At 45.7% G+C, this 16,355-nt stretch overlaps 1 pseudogene; it reads right to left on the bottom strand.

Annotated features, from left to right (window-relative positions):
- LOC141077977 (uncharacterized) overlaps positions 1 to 16,355 on the bottom strand; it is an 82,594-nt pseudogene that overhangs the window by 46,230 nt on the left and 20,009 nt on the right.

The raw sequence follows: 16,355 nt of genomic DNA, 5'->3' as shown, positions 1-16,355 counted from the left end.
TCCCGAATCCACAAAAGCCTTGGCGGAAAATGTGGACAGGGAGCAGATCAGAGTAATAGCCAGAAGAAACTTAGGTTGAACACCCCCAACAGAAAACGTGTGTGCAAAGCGTTTCTCTCGTTTAGGACAGACAGAAATAATATGCGAGGCATCTCCACAGAAAAAACACAACTTATTACGCCTTCTGAACTCCTGACGCTGCTCTCTGGAAAAAACTCTATCACATTGCATAGGTTCAGACATTTGTTCAACAGGTGGCAACACCTCTCGTGCAGCTTTGCGTTCGTGCAAACGCCGATCAACCTGAATGGCTAATGACATAGAATCGTCAAGACCAGAGGGAACAGGAAATCCCACCATAGTATCTTTTACGGCTTCTGACAACCCCTTCCGAAAGAGAGCAGCCAAGGCATTATCATTCCAGGTAGTAAGTACTGCCCACTTTCGGAATTTTTGACAGTACAATTCTGCAGAATCACGACCCTGGTTCAATGCCATGTCTTTTCAGCCTGATCAATGGTATTAGGTTCGTCATACAACAACCCCAAGGCCTGAAAAAATGCGTTCACATTAGTCAGAATAGGATCATCTGGTTTCAAAGAAAACGCCCAATCCTGGGGATCGCCACGCAGCAAAGAGATGACAATTTTAACCTGCTGTGCGGAGCTCCCTGACGAGTTAGGCTTCAAGGCAAAAAATAATTTACAATTATTTTTGAAATTCAAAAATTTAGACCGATCCCCAAAAAATACATCAGGTGTAGGAATCTTTGGTTCAGCAGCATGTGAATGAGCAAGGTAGGCGGAAATTCCCCGCACTTCCGCAGCGAGCTGCTCCACACGATCAGACAATTGCTTTATCTCCATTGAGAGAAAAAAATTCCCCCTACGGCCTCAGAGATATAGAGGAAAAAATATACACTTTTTTTTTTTTTTTACAATTCTTTCCTGCTATTGAGTACCCTAGGATCTGCGGTATGGCGAGTGATTCTGTTATGAATGAGTCACCGTAGGAGGCAAAAACAGAAATACAAGCTAAGTCCAGAAAACCAGAGAAGTTGGCAACTATCAGATTGCAGACCCCTGAACCTATCAACACAACTAGCAGTAGCCGTGGGGGGTTCCTACGATGCCCTAGACCCCTCGATCACAGCCGGAGAATTAAATAGGCCTAAAGAAAGAAAGGGGAAATCTAAACTGCCCCAGAGCAGACCCCAAAGCAATAGGCAGCCCCCAACATATAATGACGGTGAAGCAAGATGAAAACACTAACACAGACAGAACGATAGACTGAGCCCAAAACTACCTAGATAGGAAAGGACAGGAAGGCTACTGTCTGCAATATGCCAAAACCCTATCAAAGACATAAGCCAACAAGCTGATATGAAAAAGACCCTGAAGCAGCTAGGCTTCAAAAACTAAATCAGCACTCAGGTATTTTCAGAAGACAGAGCTAAAGGAATTCAGCACACCCCAGCAGGGAATGGCAGAAATCCAGAAAAACAAAGCAAAACAAAGTCAAAGCACAAATGCAAAAAGGCGAGCAGCAAACTTAGCTTTAGAGGAGCAGGAATTCAGACTGGTCTCCAAGGATCCCACAGAGAAATCACCCGCAGGGCAGAAGGGCGTCGGCAGCCTTATATCCAGTCAGTAACTCCACTCAGCCAGTCATCATCATCAGCCTCAGGTGTTTGATAATCAGGCTCACTACCTTTCTTTACCAGAAGAGGGAGTTCCTCAGGCCTCAGTAGTGAAGGGGAAAATGAACTCACAACAGTATATATAGTATAGTTTAAACATTCGAAATCCCCGTAGACATTTCAGGAGGCAGACACAGACGCTCTCAGTCCCAGTATGCATTAGCCAAGAATATAAAAAGTAGAAAAAGGGTACTGTTTCACCAGATACAAGGTAGATATACTGTAGCATTGTTTAAACATTGCAAATCTCCCTATTTATTTCAGGAGGCACACACAGATGCTCTCAGGGTCAGTATGGATTACACAATATAAAAAGCAGTAAAAGGGTAAGGGATTTGAAGCGTACAGCTGTATACAGTATAGGGGGCATTGTAAATCTCAGTATATATTTCCAGAGTCAGAAACAGACTGTCACTGGCTCAGTATGGATTAGACCACAATATAAAAAGCATTAAATGGGTAAGGTATCACAAGCGTACAGCTGTATACAGTGTTGGGGTAATCTAAAATGTACAAATATATTTCTGGAGTTACAGACAGATGTTCACAGGCTCAGTATGGATTACACAAGAATATAAAAATGAGAAAAAGGGAAATGTATTCGAAACGTACACCATTATACAGTGTTGGGGTACTTTGAAATCTTCGTATATATTTCAGTCTCAATAAGCCAGTCCAGACTCTCCACTACAGGAATCTAGATGGATAAAAGTACAGATGGAAAGTCGAGTGATTTCAGAAAAGTTTGAATTACTACCGTATATACTCGAATATAAGCCGAGATTTTCAGCCCATTTTTTTTGGCTGACAGTCCCCCCTCTCGGCTTATATTCGAGTCATATACACCAGGGGGTCGGAGGGGGGTGGGGGTGTCAGGTCATACTTACCCGTTCTGACGCTGTCTCTTGAGCCCCCAGCTTCTCCGCGCTCTCCCTTCCTGCCTTCAGCGGTCACGTGGTACCGCTCATTAAAAATATGTGCATATTCATGAGTTTTAATGAGCGGTACCATGTGAACACTGAAGGCAGGAAGGGAGAGCGCGGAGAAGCTGAGGGCTGAAGAGACAGCGTCAGGACAAGTAAGTATAGCGATAATCACCTGTCCTGCGTCCATGGCTGCTTGCTGCTGTCTGGCACATCATCTGTCAGTGACTTCAGACAGCAGAGGGCGCGGTGACGTGGTTAGTGCGCGCCACGCCCCCTGCAGTCTGAATGTCACTGACCGATGACGTACCAGACAGCAGCAAGCAGCCATGGACGCAGGACAGGTGAGTATCTCAGGTGCCAGCAGTTACACCGGCACCTGACACCCAGCGACGGAGAGGTGAGTATGTCTTTTTTTTATTTTTACATGCAGCAGCGGCAGCAGCACATGGGGCCATAATCTATTGAGCATCTTATGGGGCAGCATATGGGGGAATAATCTATGGAGCTTCTTATGGGGGCAGCATATGGGTGAATAATCTATGGAGCATTTTCCACCCTAGGCTTATACTCGAGTCAATAAGTTTTCCCAGTTTTTGTGGCAAAATTTGGGGGGTCGGCTTATACTCGGGTCAGCTTATACTCGAGTATATACGGTAATCAAGGGAAAACCTCCTGGGAGAATTAGCAGAGGCGATGGTGACCCTCAATTACTTTTACTGTGGATACAGCTAAAACACAAATTAGTGAAGAAAGGGTTACTGTATCGCAGTAGCGTCGATCCCATCACCGTTACTCATCTCCATCACATTGTGATCGCAGGGAGAGCTGTAGACATGGTCCTCACTGCCTATCATGATCTGTCTGGTCACTTTGAAGTGCAACACACAGAAGCCACAGGCGTAGGGGATTCTGTTGGATTGCCATGAGAGGAGACATTGAAAAATAGTGGCAGGAAGGTCACACATCTATGACTATGAAAACTGTGAAAGCTGATGATAAACCACCACTGCATCTGATTGTGAGTTGACGTCCATTGCAAATGGTAGCCATTGATCATCTGAAGGTAGAGGCCAGCAGGACAGGCCATAGCTACATCTTAACCATCATCGATCAGTACACCAAATTTGTAGTGGCCGTCCCTGTGAAGGATTTAACTGGCCAGACTACACAGCGGTGGAGCAGGGAGAGGTAAGTATTGCAAGTGCTGTTTCCCTGAGCAAGCAGGGTGGTGCCAGTCGTGGGTGCCGGTACTGGCAAAGGGCCCCTCATCAGGCCCGGCGTCAGCACCCGGCGTACCCGGGCAAGTGCCGGGGCCCTGGCGCGACGGAAGGGCCCACACACACTGTCTGGCTGCTGGGGAATGCGACCTAATCTGATTCAGTGGCTCCGGCAGGAGACGCGCGCCTTAGCCAATCACAGTCCAGCAGCCCAGGAGTGTCTTCCTTTGATTGGTGGGAGAGCTCCCCTCCCCTGTCTCTTGTCACGTGTGCCACGGCCCGCAGGGAGGAAGTGACGAGGCGGAAACAGGACAGGGCGGACGGAGGACGCAGGCAGGAGCTTTGTGAAGCGCGCTGCGCGCCTCTCTCTGGAAATGGAGGGACCGGGCGGCGACCGGACACTGGCGACGGCGAGAGTCAAGACACATCTCCTGACCTGCCTACCACCCGCCAGGCTGCAGTGTGGTCCAGAGCCGCCGGTGTCAGGGAGGCACTGCAGGTATGTGACGGGCCCACCGCAACAAGGGTGTCTCCCCCATGCCTCACAAATATCAGGCCCGAGCAGCCATGTTAGTGGTGGCAAACTCTCCTCAGAGTTCCCTGCATTCCTCACTTTCCCACTACCAGAGAAACACACTGACGCTGTTCATGCTCTGTGGAGCCTTTATTTCAGCCTGGCAGCATGCCCGCCACACTAAGCTTGTGGGAGACTTGTTGGGATTGGCAGAGGATTTTCCACGACGTATCTGCAGTAAAATCCATTCCCAGTGTGTCACATGCGGATTTTATCAGGGATTTTCTCATATCCGCACAAATCTGCCTCACAGGTCAATTACCCTTCAGTATGAATATACACCATTAGACATTAGTCTCAAGCACCTCACTGTGGTACGTGCAGTCGATGCCACGTTTACTGATGGAGACGCGCCTATGCTAGGAAGCTGCCGAAACAGATGTTACCAACCTTCCATACTGGCGGAAATATGATGAAAGCAAACCCGCTAAAGGTTAAGCAGAAAGTGGACACAATTGCAGAACCGTGTACACTGCCAATATTCAGCACAGAAACCCATAAGGGAAATCTGCACCGCTACTGCGGGGACGCTGGTCCGGTGGTGATGTCTTATTGCCCCCCTTATGATATGCTGCATTTTCAGATTATATTGTCCACAGCGAATTAGATATCAGTGGGGGTCATACTCATTGCCACAGCACTATAGATTCATACTGCCAGGGTCTAGTGCCATAGACTTCTGTGGATTAACTCTTTCAGTGCAGACTCCCCAGCACTTTTTACCCGCACTAATCCATTTCCCTTACAAAGGGCCTGAGTGCTTTTCACATGATAACAAATTTATTTGTTGCTGATTTGTCTGTCTCAGTGGGCTCCGGGCATTCATTTATTGCCTTTTTATTATACTATCATGATTGTTCTGTTACTCTATATGTGCCTGTTTTTTGTCAATAAAATTTTGCACTGCTTTAGATAGATCTGGACTCCAGCATTCTCTTGTTTCTTTCCAATTCAGTGGGAGCCGTCTTTGTCGATTGAGACTTCATGAGGCACAATTCTTGTATTTACAGTAATTGACTAAGAATGCTTCTTTGGAGAATTTTCTTTATATACGGTACTTGAGAAATCAGACCACAACATGGTCTGGAACCCCCTGTCTCCAACGCCAGTTCGGCTGTGTGCACCACGAACACCTCTTCCATTTTGCCCACTACGGCTCGTGGGAGATCCAGCACCGCTGCTGTGTGCTGGGAATGCCTCAAACAAATGGTTTACCAGAGTTGCTTGTTTGTTAGCCAATATTAGCTCTAGGTTCTCCTGTGGCATGATGTTGTGTAGTTTGCATTTATAGCGTGGATAGAGGATGCTGGCCATCCAGTAGTCGTCATCCCTCATCATTTTGGCAATGCGGGGGTCCCTTTTTAGGATCCACAAGGCATAATCACACATGTGGGCCAATGTTCCAGGTGTCAATGCTGCACTGACAGTGGTGGGTGGGGGAGCACTTTCTGGCAAATCCACATCCTTCCAGTCACGCACAAACCCTATATCTCACCTTGGCACGCCCACATTTTCTCTTGCCCCCTGAGAAGCATCCTCATCCCCAAAATAATCATCCCCCTCATCCTCCTCTTCTTCCTCCACCTCGTCCATGACAGTTCCCTGACCAGACAATGGCTGAATGTCATCAAGCCTTCCCTCCTCATCCTCTTCCTCCTGTTGCTCCTCCGCTGCAGACACCTGATCCTTAATGTGCGTCAAAGTTTGCATGAGCAGACGCATAAGTGGTATGCTCATGCTTATGATGGCGTCATCTGCACTTACCAGCCATGTGCATTCCTCAAAACACTGAAGGACTTTACAGAGGTCTTTCAGCTTTGACCACTGCACACCCGACAGTTCCATGTCTGCCCTCAAACTGCCTGCCTATGTATCCTCCCACAAATGCATTACAGCCTGCCTCTGTTCGCACAGCCTCTCAACCATGTGCATGGTGGAGTTCCATCTTGTAGCAATGTCTATGATTAGGCGGTGCTTGGGGAGGTGGAGTGATCGCTGCAGCTTCTGCATATGACTGGAGTGTATGGACGAGCGAAGGATGTGCGAGCAGTCTTCGCACCTTATTGACCAGGGCTGTTAACTCAGGATAATTATTTAGGAACCACTGCACCACCAGGTTCAAGGTGTGAGCCAGGCAAGGTATGTGTGTGAGTTTTGCAAGGGCTATGGCTGCCACAAAATTCCGCCCATTATCACTGACTATCTTGCCTGGCTCAGTCATGACTCAGTTTGTCGATGTAAGTAGTCAGCCAGTACCTCCGCGAAGTGTCTGCTGTCGCCCAAAGACATCATTTTTAAAACAGCCTGCTGATGCTTACCACTAGCTGCTCGATAGTGGGACACCTCGTGTGCAGCACTGACAGATGTGGATGAAGTGCTTGTGCGACTGCGCTCTGTCGACGAGCTTTCACTTCTGGAGGAGGAGGAGGGTCGAACACCTACAGCCAACTGTTTCCTATACCGTGGGCTAGGCAGCACTGTTCCACCGCCGCTGTCCCCTGTGGAGCCTGCATGCACCACATTAACCCAGTGCACAGTGATGGACACGTAACGGCCTTGGCATGCCTACTGGATCATGCATCTGTTGTGAGGTGCACCTTTCCACTCACTGATTGTTTTAGTGCATGGATAATGCGGTCTTTCACATGCCGGTGGAGGGCAGGGATGGCTTTGTGAGAAAAGAAGTGCCGACTGGTTAGGTCATAGCGTGGGTCAGCGTAGGCCATGAGCTCTCGGAAAGCTTTGCTTTCCACCAAACGGAAGGGTATCATCTCTAATGAGATCAGTTTAGCAATGTAGGCGTTCAAAGCCAGTGTAAGCGGATGAGAGGATGAGTACTTTCTTGTCCTACTGAGTGTGTCTGGTAGGGTGAGCTGGACTTGAGAGCTGCATATGGGGGAACTAGCGTTTGACCGGACGGACTGAGAAGGGGTTGGTGATGGTGAGGGTGTTGATGGCCTAGATTCAGTGTTTCCTCGCGAAAATATTGTGATTCCCTGACTGCTTTGGCCTAGCGACGACACCTCAACATTTCTTGATGATGGTGTGCTAAGCGTTGGCTTTACAGTGGGTGAAGTGATGGAGCGTTGCCGGCTACCTTCAGTCGGAGCACGTGCGCATGTGCTACCTGAGGTTTTGTAGTCCGTCCACGCTTACAAGTGCATGTTGTTTAAATGTCTAAGCATGCAACTGGTATTCAAATTTCTTAGATTTTTCCCTCTGCTAAAGGTCCTTCGGCACTTCTTACAGATAACCTTTGCGTCAACAGTAGGATTTTGTTCAAAAAAGTGCTACACTGCACTCTTCCTACTATGGTACAAATTTTCAGGGCTTGCACGCTGTGCTAATTTGACCATCTGGCCAAGCTGTCCTGCAATTCTTTTAGTTTTCTTAACAAGTATTTTGACAGCTACGAGCCTACTGGATAACCGCTGCTGCGATGACGATGCCTGCTGCGGATCCTTCTCCTGTTCTGACCTATTTTCACCGACACCCTCTTCCCCCAATGGATGCCAATCCGGGTCAACAACTGGGTCATCCATGACCTCGTCTTCAATGTCATCTGCACCTTCCTCTGTACCTTCCTCTGTGTCACCATGTAAGGTGGTATAGTATGCGGGAAGGGGCACCTGAGTTTCATCAGGGTCTGATTCTGGCTCAGTAGACTGCGAGGGCAATGTAGTGCTGTGGGTGAATGTACCAGCATAATCATCTAGCAGTGGCTGTGAATCTGTGTACTCCATGTCAGATTCATCTTGGACTGGGGAATTCAGGATTTGACTTGATAACCCAGGCATGGTATGTGAAAAGAGCTCCATGGAGAAATCTGAAGTGTGTGCTGCGGCATCCTTCACTTTTGGTGTGGGTGAAGGACACAAGGAAAGGTGTTGTTCCTGACCAGAAGCCTGCAGTGACGACTCTGTGTTTGCAGTTGTTGTAACTTCAGAAGAGGATGCAATAGAGCTGGAGGCGGTTTCGCCAATGTAAGCCAAAACCTATTCCTGAAGCTCCGGCTTTAAAAGCGGTTTACCTACTCTCAGAAAAGGGAAACTTAAAGGCCTTGTTGTGCCAGATGATGATGCAGGTTCAACACCTCCTGCCTTAGCTGCTATTGTGCTTTTCCCAGAACCAGCCGATGCACCACCACCACCATCAGTACCAGCTGCACTCCCCGCCCACGTCCATGGCCTCTTCCACCATACTTCCTCATGTTTGGGAAAATGTACCAAAAAGACCAGCAGAGAAATGGTACTGTATGAGGAGCGTACAGCTGTGTAAGGTGTGTGTAAAAAGTGAAATCTCCGTATATATTTTGTGAGTCACAGACGTTCACCCAGTATGTATTTCACAGTAATCTAACAAGCAGATATACAGTACTGTATCAGAAGTGTACAGCTGTATACGTTGTTGGTGAAAATGTCAATCTCCGTATATGTATTTACGGAGTGTCTCACACACACACGCTGACTCTGTGTAGATGTGACCGTAATAAGAACACCAGATATCCGATACTGTTTGATAATCGGACAGCAGTCAATACGGTGCATGGAGAAATGGAAATGTCCGTATATGTATTTACGGAGTGTGAAACACACACACGCTGACTCTGTGTAGATGTGCACTGACCGTAATAAGAACACCAGATATCCGACACTGTTTGATAATCGGACAGCAGTCAATACGGTGTATGGAGAAATGGAAATGTCTGTATATGTATTTACAGAGTGTCACACACAAACGCTGACTCTGTGTAGATGTGACCGTAATAAGAACACCAGATATCCGATTCTCAAACAGTATCGGACACCTCTATACGGTGTATGTATGGAAAAATGTTAATCTCCGTGTATTTTTTTACGGAGTCACACACACATAGCATGTATTTGTTCGTGATACCAGCCGGTACACGGTAGTGTGTGAGGAGCGTACACCTCTATACGGTGTCTGAAAAAATTTACGCTCAGTATCTACTGTGCAGAAAAAAAGGAATAAAAGGATTTTTGCTTTTAAAAAAGCAGTCTGCACAGCAGTGTGCAAACAGCAATGCAGCTATGAGGGAGCCTTATAAGGCAGTCTAATCACCAACAGAGCTGCTGCACACAAATATATCCTCCCCTGTCACTGCACGCTGTACTGTTGTGTTTTACAGTGACATTCGCTATCAGCAGAAGGAACTTTTTTTTTGCCTGCCTAAACACTCTCCCTATTGAGAATGATCAGCAGCAACCTCTCCCTATGCTAAGATCGGCAGAAGTAAGATGGCGGTCGGCGGTCACAGCCTTTTATAGGCACTGTGACGTCACACAAAGCCAGCCAATCACTTGAATGCCCTTTTGTAATATGGTGGGGGCCGCTGCCTACGTAATCGCGTTGCCCACAGTGTGCGTTCTTGATGACTGGCCGAGAAAAGGCGCTGGAAGGATTGTGGGAAACGCGACTTTGGCGCTCAAGTCGGTGACCTCACGCTATGGTCGAGTTTCGATCGGCGAAACCCGACTTTAGCCAAAGTTGGCGGATTCTAAATTTGGCTGACCCGTTTTGCTCAACTCTAGTTTGTGGTGTTCAACGGTTTGTTCATTCTGCCTCCCAAATATCGAATAAAAAGAAACCAATCAATGTTATGTAGGCGAAAATAATACCAATTCTCATCTCAGAAAAAACAAGTCCCCACTCAGGTCCATCATCTGTCTATGGAAAAACAGAGGTTCCCACACTATTAGTGGCTCAAAGGCTGATGAAAAGTAACAGAGTTTCCATAAACCAATCCAGCAAAATCCGCTCTCACTTCGGAGTCTTGCAGTGTGCGCAAACAACATTTAGGATCCCTGTATTTAGCAATATTATAGTGAAAAGAATCCACTTAATTTTTGGTGTGCGTCTCCTGGAGCACAATCTGGGCACTATGTGCTTGGGTAAGAAAATGGCAAATGTGTAATTTTCACTCTCCAACATCCACTGTGTGTTAATTTCCGGAAAGTTGCTGTGGAGTCAAAATATTCACTCCTCCTACACACGTGGTCAAAATTGTTGGTACCCCTCGTTTAATGATAGGATAACCCACAATGGTCACAGAAATAACTTGAATCTCACAAAAGTAGAAATAAATAAAAAATCTATGAAAATTAACAAATGAAAGTCAGACATTGCTTTCCAACCATGCTTCCACAGAATTTAAAAAAGTAAAACTCATGAAATAGGCCTGGACAGAAATGATGGTTCCCTTAACTAAAATATTTTGTTGCACAACCTTTTGAGGCAATCACTACAATCAAACGATTCCTGTAACTTTCAATGAGACTTCTGCTCCTCTCGACAGGTATTTTGGCCCACTCTTCAAGAGCAACTGCTCCAGTTGTCTCGTGTTTGAAGGTTGCCTTTTCCAGACGGCATGTTTCAGCTCTTTCCAAAGATGCTCATTAGGATTTAGGTCAGGGCTCATAGAAGGCCATTTCAGAATAGTCCAATATTTTCCTCTCAGCCATTCTTGCATGTTTTTAGCTGTGTATTGTGTGTCATTATCCTGTATGACCTGCGACTGAGACCAAGCTATCTGACACTGGGCAGCACATTTCTCTCTAGAATCCCTTGATAGTCTTGAGATTTCATTGTACCCTGCACAGATTCTAGACACCCTGTGCCAGATGCAGCAAAGCAGCCCCAGAACGTAACAGAGTCTCCTCCATGTTTCACAGTAGGGACAGCGTTCTTTTTGTGATATGCTTCATTTTTCCATCTGAGAACATAGAGCTGATGTGCCTTGCCAGAAAGTTCCATTTTTGTCTCATCTGTCCATAGGAAATTCTCCCAGAAGCTTTGTAGCTTGTCAACATGTGGGTTGGCAAATTCCAGTCTGTTTTTTTATGATTTTTTTTCAACAATGGTGTCCTCCTTGGTCGTCTCCCATGAAGTCCACTTTGGCTCATAGAATGACGGATGATGTGATCTGACACTGATGTACCTTTAGCTTCAAGTTCACCTTTAATCAGTTTACAAGTTATTCTGGGCTATATTACCATTCATATTATCTGTCTCTTTGATTTGTCATCAATTTTCCCCCTGCGGCCATGTCCAGGGAGGTTGGCTACAGTCCCATGGATATTAAATTTCTGAATAATATGTGCAACTTTAGTGACAAGAATATGAAGCTGCTTGGAAATGGTCTTATAATTTTTACCTGTAACATGTTTGTCTATAATTTTCTTTCTAATCTCCTGAGACAACTCTTTCCTTCGGTTCCTCTGGTCCATGTTGAGTGTGATACACACCATGTCACCAACAGCACAGTGAGTATCTGTAGCCTCTATACAGGCCACTCACGGATTCCAGGATTGTAGACACCTGTGATGCTAATTAGTGGACACACCACGATTTACACATTCTGTAGAAGCTTGGTTGAAAAGCAAAGTCTGACTTTCATTTGTTCATTTTCATAGATTTTTTACTTATTATTACTTTTGTCAGATTCAAGTTATTTCTGTGACCATTGTGGGTTTTTGTCATTAAACGAGGGGCACCAACAATTTTGACCACGTGTGTATAGTTTATAACCATCAGTGAATTAATTAATAACATGGAATCACTTTATGGGGATTTCGACTATTCTGGTTTTCTGTCATTTAGTTATATTTGGGCTTCTGCATATGGTGTGTCCAATCTCATCTGGGATCTGTTCCTGCTGTCCAGCTGCAGTAATCTGCTCACTACTTCAGCTAATTGGAAAGTACCACACCCTACTAAAGCTCAAAACACATGGCGGAACCTGCCAGATATAGCATTGTTCTCCTCTGGTTCAGTCCTCTGTGCTCAGCTTGTGGATTAAAAAACTGGAGTCTGAACTGAGAAAGTAAGTTAATGTGTATGCACAATGTAAGTGCATATTAACACATGACCATTAACCAGAGAAAACAAAAAGCAAAAAACACAAATATCCTAAACTAAAAAGTAAAAAATAAACTGCAAATAATGCATTTTTTACTTTTTAGTTTCAGATATTTGTGTTTTTTGCTTTTTGTTTTCAGCTTGTGGCTTGTGTATTTATCCCCTGTTGTGACCGTGGCCCGTTTACTGACTACTCTTGCGTCTTCTGATTCTGTATTCTGTCCTTCTGGTTCTGACCCAGCTACCTGACTATTCTTCTCACCATCTAAAACCACATAATAGCAGGTAACACCATGGTCCAAGCCTAGGAGTCCCAGTGTAAGTCCAGATCCATGTAATGGTGTTAAAGGGCGATGAGCAAGGCAATCCTTGGGATATGGAAAGCAGAGAAGATAGAGCCAAGAATGTTCATGGTGGACATCTTTTGAGCTGCCAGGTGACCACGAACAGTGCTCCCAATACATTGTGTCTGCAAACTATTCCAGCTAGATCTGCATTCAAATAGCTAAATGGCGCTCCTTCCCTTCTGAACACTGCCATGTGCCCAGACAGTAGTGTACAACCGTATGTAGGGTATAGTGCGAAGCTGGAAAATAATTTGTAAGATCCATTTGTTTCCAATTATCCTTTGTGAATAATTTATCACCACATAAAGTGACACACGTCAGATATTAATAATGGAGCCTGATTAGGAACTACTGAAATGATCAAACTCCACAGTCTCCATCAGTAATAAATGAGTAACTAGTGGTGAAACCTCTCTGGGGTAATTAGAGTATGGGGCTCGGTGACCTCACAATCTAAACTATCGTAAGCTCCAATATTTTCTGTCAGATGAGTTTCAAGAAGAAATATTACACATTTATAGAGAACTGTGTATAATAGTGCAGAGCGGAGAGGTCTTAAAGGGAACCTGTCAGCAGGATTGTGCTCAGTAACCTACAGACACTGTCAGGTCACTGCCGTTATACTGATTACATTGATACCTAGTGATGAAATCCGTCTTGTGGTTGTTGTTTAATCTGTATTTGTAATTTTCAGTTAATATTATCGTATTCAGGGCGGGGCTGGGGGCGGGGCTTTATGTGGTGCTCTGATTACATATTCATCTGTATTGGCTTATGAGAGGTTGCTGATCCCTCACTGACCTGCCCCCATTATTACATAATGCGTATAATAGCACTGATATTATTGGTGATAATGCCTATAATATTGTGGCTATTGTGAGGCTTAGAAAAAAATTACATCCAGCAAACTGTCACCAGCGGCGCCAGCGCAGTAACCTCTGTCGCTTACTTATAGATGTTACTGTGCAGGCGCCGGATGTAATACAGATGAATATGTAATCAGAGCACCACATAAAGCGCATATTTTTCTTCAAGTGATTTTCTATCTTGTCAGCACACTCTACGTACGCTGTCATTGGTCTTTATAGGGTAGGTAACGGTCAGTGTCTCCTAATGTGAAGGAGAGAATGGCTAATGAAATCAATTATTAAATCTTACATAAATCAGTTCACATATGGTGTACCAAGATGGCGTCTGTGTCTTCAGACAACACCCTGGAAGGAATCCTTGGAATGCAGAAGCTGAGATACTGGATACCATATATGGAAGTGAAGTTGAAATGGACCTATCATAGACTGACACTGGCTACTCAGGAGATTGTGTGACACCCATCTCCTGTCTCTTTGTCTTGAGAATAAACTTCAGTTGTGTGCAAGCCTTTGCTGAGAAAGGAGTAGACATCTAACTCTGTGTTCAGTGTGACTCTTTAAGTGTGCACTCGGCCTATATTGGGTCAGGTACAAGCAATCATATAGATCTCACCTTAAGGGATCACCCTCACACTAATACCAGGGGGTAGGTGGATCCTCCAGGTCGTAAGTTCTATAGAAAAGGGCTATCAACACCCAAAGTCATTAGAACAGTTTTGGGTGGAGGAGAATGTTGTGGTCTAGAGGCAAAATGGTGATCATGGTAATACGGCCGGACTACACCACCGATAAAGCAGCCACAGCCGGTGACTGAGAGGAATCTGTGACTTCTCTGCATTCAGTGGTTACTACTCACCTGGGTAGTCATATGTGGGAATCTCCTCTTTACACCACTCATCATCTCTCACATATGTCTCTGTAGTATTAATATGGGTCAGATCTTCACCCTGAAACAAATATTGTAAAAGTCACCGACAGATGGAGAAGTCCCATCTATGATCAGCTCTAATCCTGCCATCTCCCCCTTTCTCATTACACAAGTATAAAACATAATACTGGTGGATAAAACAAGACTGAGCACAAGACCTTCACAGCCGTCTACACATCACAGGGGAGATCTCCTGACACCACCTCTCTGTGATGTACAATGTCTGCAAGATATGTTTTCTGTTGCAATGTGCTAAAAAATCCTCCATTTTGTAAGAAGCTGCCTGCCAGTGTCTCAGTTACATTGCACACCGCAGCAGCTTCCCTTCCCCCCAGGTGTTATCCATCAAACTTCCTGCCACACCATTTGGCTTCTCTCAGCCTCAGCTGAAAGAGGGAAAAAAAGTGCGGGAAAGGAAAAAGGTCTTTGTTTGAAATAAAGGTTAGCAGTAAACCTTTAAGAGCCTGCCCTGCGAAAACCGTACAACATAGAGATATAATAACCATATCTCTGTGATCCGAGCGGTCCCAGCTCCGCTACAGTGTCACTTCCCAAGTCCTAATATGTCGAGAACCTGAGATATGATTTGCGCCCAAATGGACGGTCATATCACATAGATGTTTGAGGTTTTCTTGATAGTCTCATTACGCTGGGAAACATGATACCACTGATGAGTCCATACCAGCTTCTCCCATAAAGTTATAGCTAATCTAAGTTTTGTAGCCAAAACATAACTTGGATGAGAGAGGTGGGATCAACCCAGAATGCATCTCTCCGTGATGTCACATAGGAAAGTCTATAAGGCATTCCCTGGCAAAACCAGCTGAGAAGAGCTCCAATCCTTGTGCTGAGCAGAACCCAGATGAGTGGAGACGTGCAGCTCCGCCTCCACCCCCCTTAAAGCCACATGGGATGCCTAACAACAATTGACTAAATGTGAGTGTACCTTCTTCTTTCATCCACTTTGCTTTATACTTGTCTGATGTACATATTTTATGTCTCAATTTTATAGCAACTTTTATCTGTAATCACTGTCCTCTTTCGGAAAATAAATGATATAATTATTTAGATCTGTCTCCATGCTCTAAGAATCGAACTATACGCCTTTGATAGATAATCGCTACTAATTCAAGGGGTTTGCCACGGACCCTCTTAATTTAACACTGTGAATTAAGTAACCGTGACTGGTGGCAGCGCGTTGTGTACGGCTATTGCGGCTTGCTGGCAGTTTAGAAGGGTCTTATATTGCTGAATAAGCGGCTGCGGCCACAGCATTGATAATTCCCTTACTGCAGAAGCCTGATTGCCGGTTCACAACAGGCAGCCCGTCCGGCGACTAATTATCCTAGGTGCAGTTCCCTGACTGACCTGAGGGTAAGGGGGGGGCGCCGGAGAGCTGCGAGTTCCAAAGTGGAACTGAGAAAGTGGGATATACATAAATCCCCGCAGTACTTGGAAGATTGATAGCAGTGGTGGGGCATCCAAATTAAACTCCCCCTGCGGCAAATTGTAGAGCGAGAGTAGCTTGCTGGATATTTTGGTCACATGGTGCCAGTGGTGGGATAACTAAGATAAGCCCCAACTGTGCCTGTGATAGCCGTGTGCCGGCAGTGTGTCTCGTCCCTCCGTCCGCTGATACACCCGTGTCAGTGGTGGGACTGTGACATAGTCGTGACACAGGGTCCGCTGTCCGTCGCGTTTTGGTGGCAGCGGGACCCCCGTCAGTCACCCGTAAGTGGACGAACGGCCGTGGGCTGTTCGTCACATATTGGTGGCAGCGGTGGGATAATCCTAGAGCATTAGTGATTTGGTTTGAGCAATCATTCCTCTCACTAAAAACCTGCACGGTTCCTGCGGGAATCCTGCATCATAGGTTTTGGAGAACAGACTCAGTGGTTACTAGTCCTGAGACATTAG

The sequence above is a fragment of the Dendrobates tinctorius genome, unplaced genomic scaffold, assembly GCF_039654945.1.
Source record: "Dendrobates tinctorius isolate UK_male_01 unplaced genomic scaffold, ASM3965494v1 ptg000485l, whole genome shotgun sequence".
Lineage (NCBI taxonomy): Eukaryota > Metazoa > Chordata > Amphibia > Anura > Dendrobatidae > Dendrobates > Dendrobates tinctorius.
This window is presented reverse-complemented; position numbering and strand designations above follow the sequence as displayed.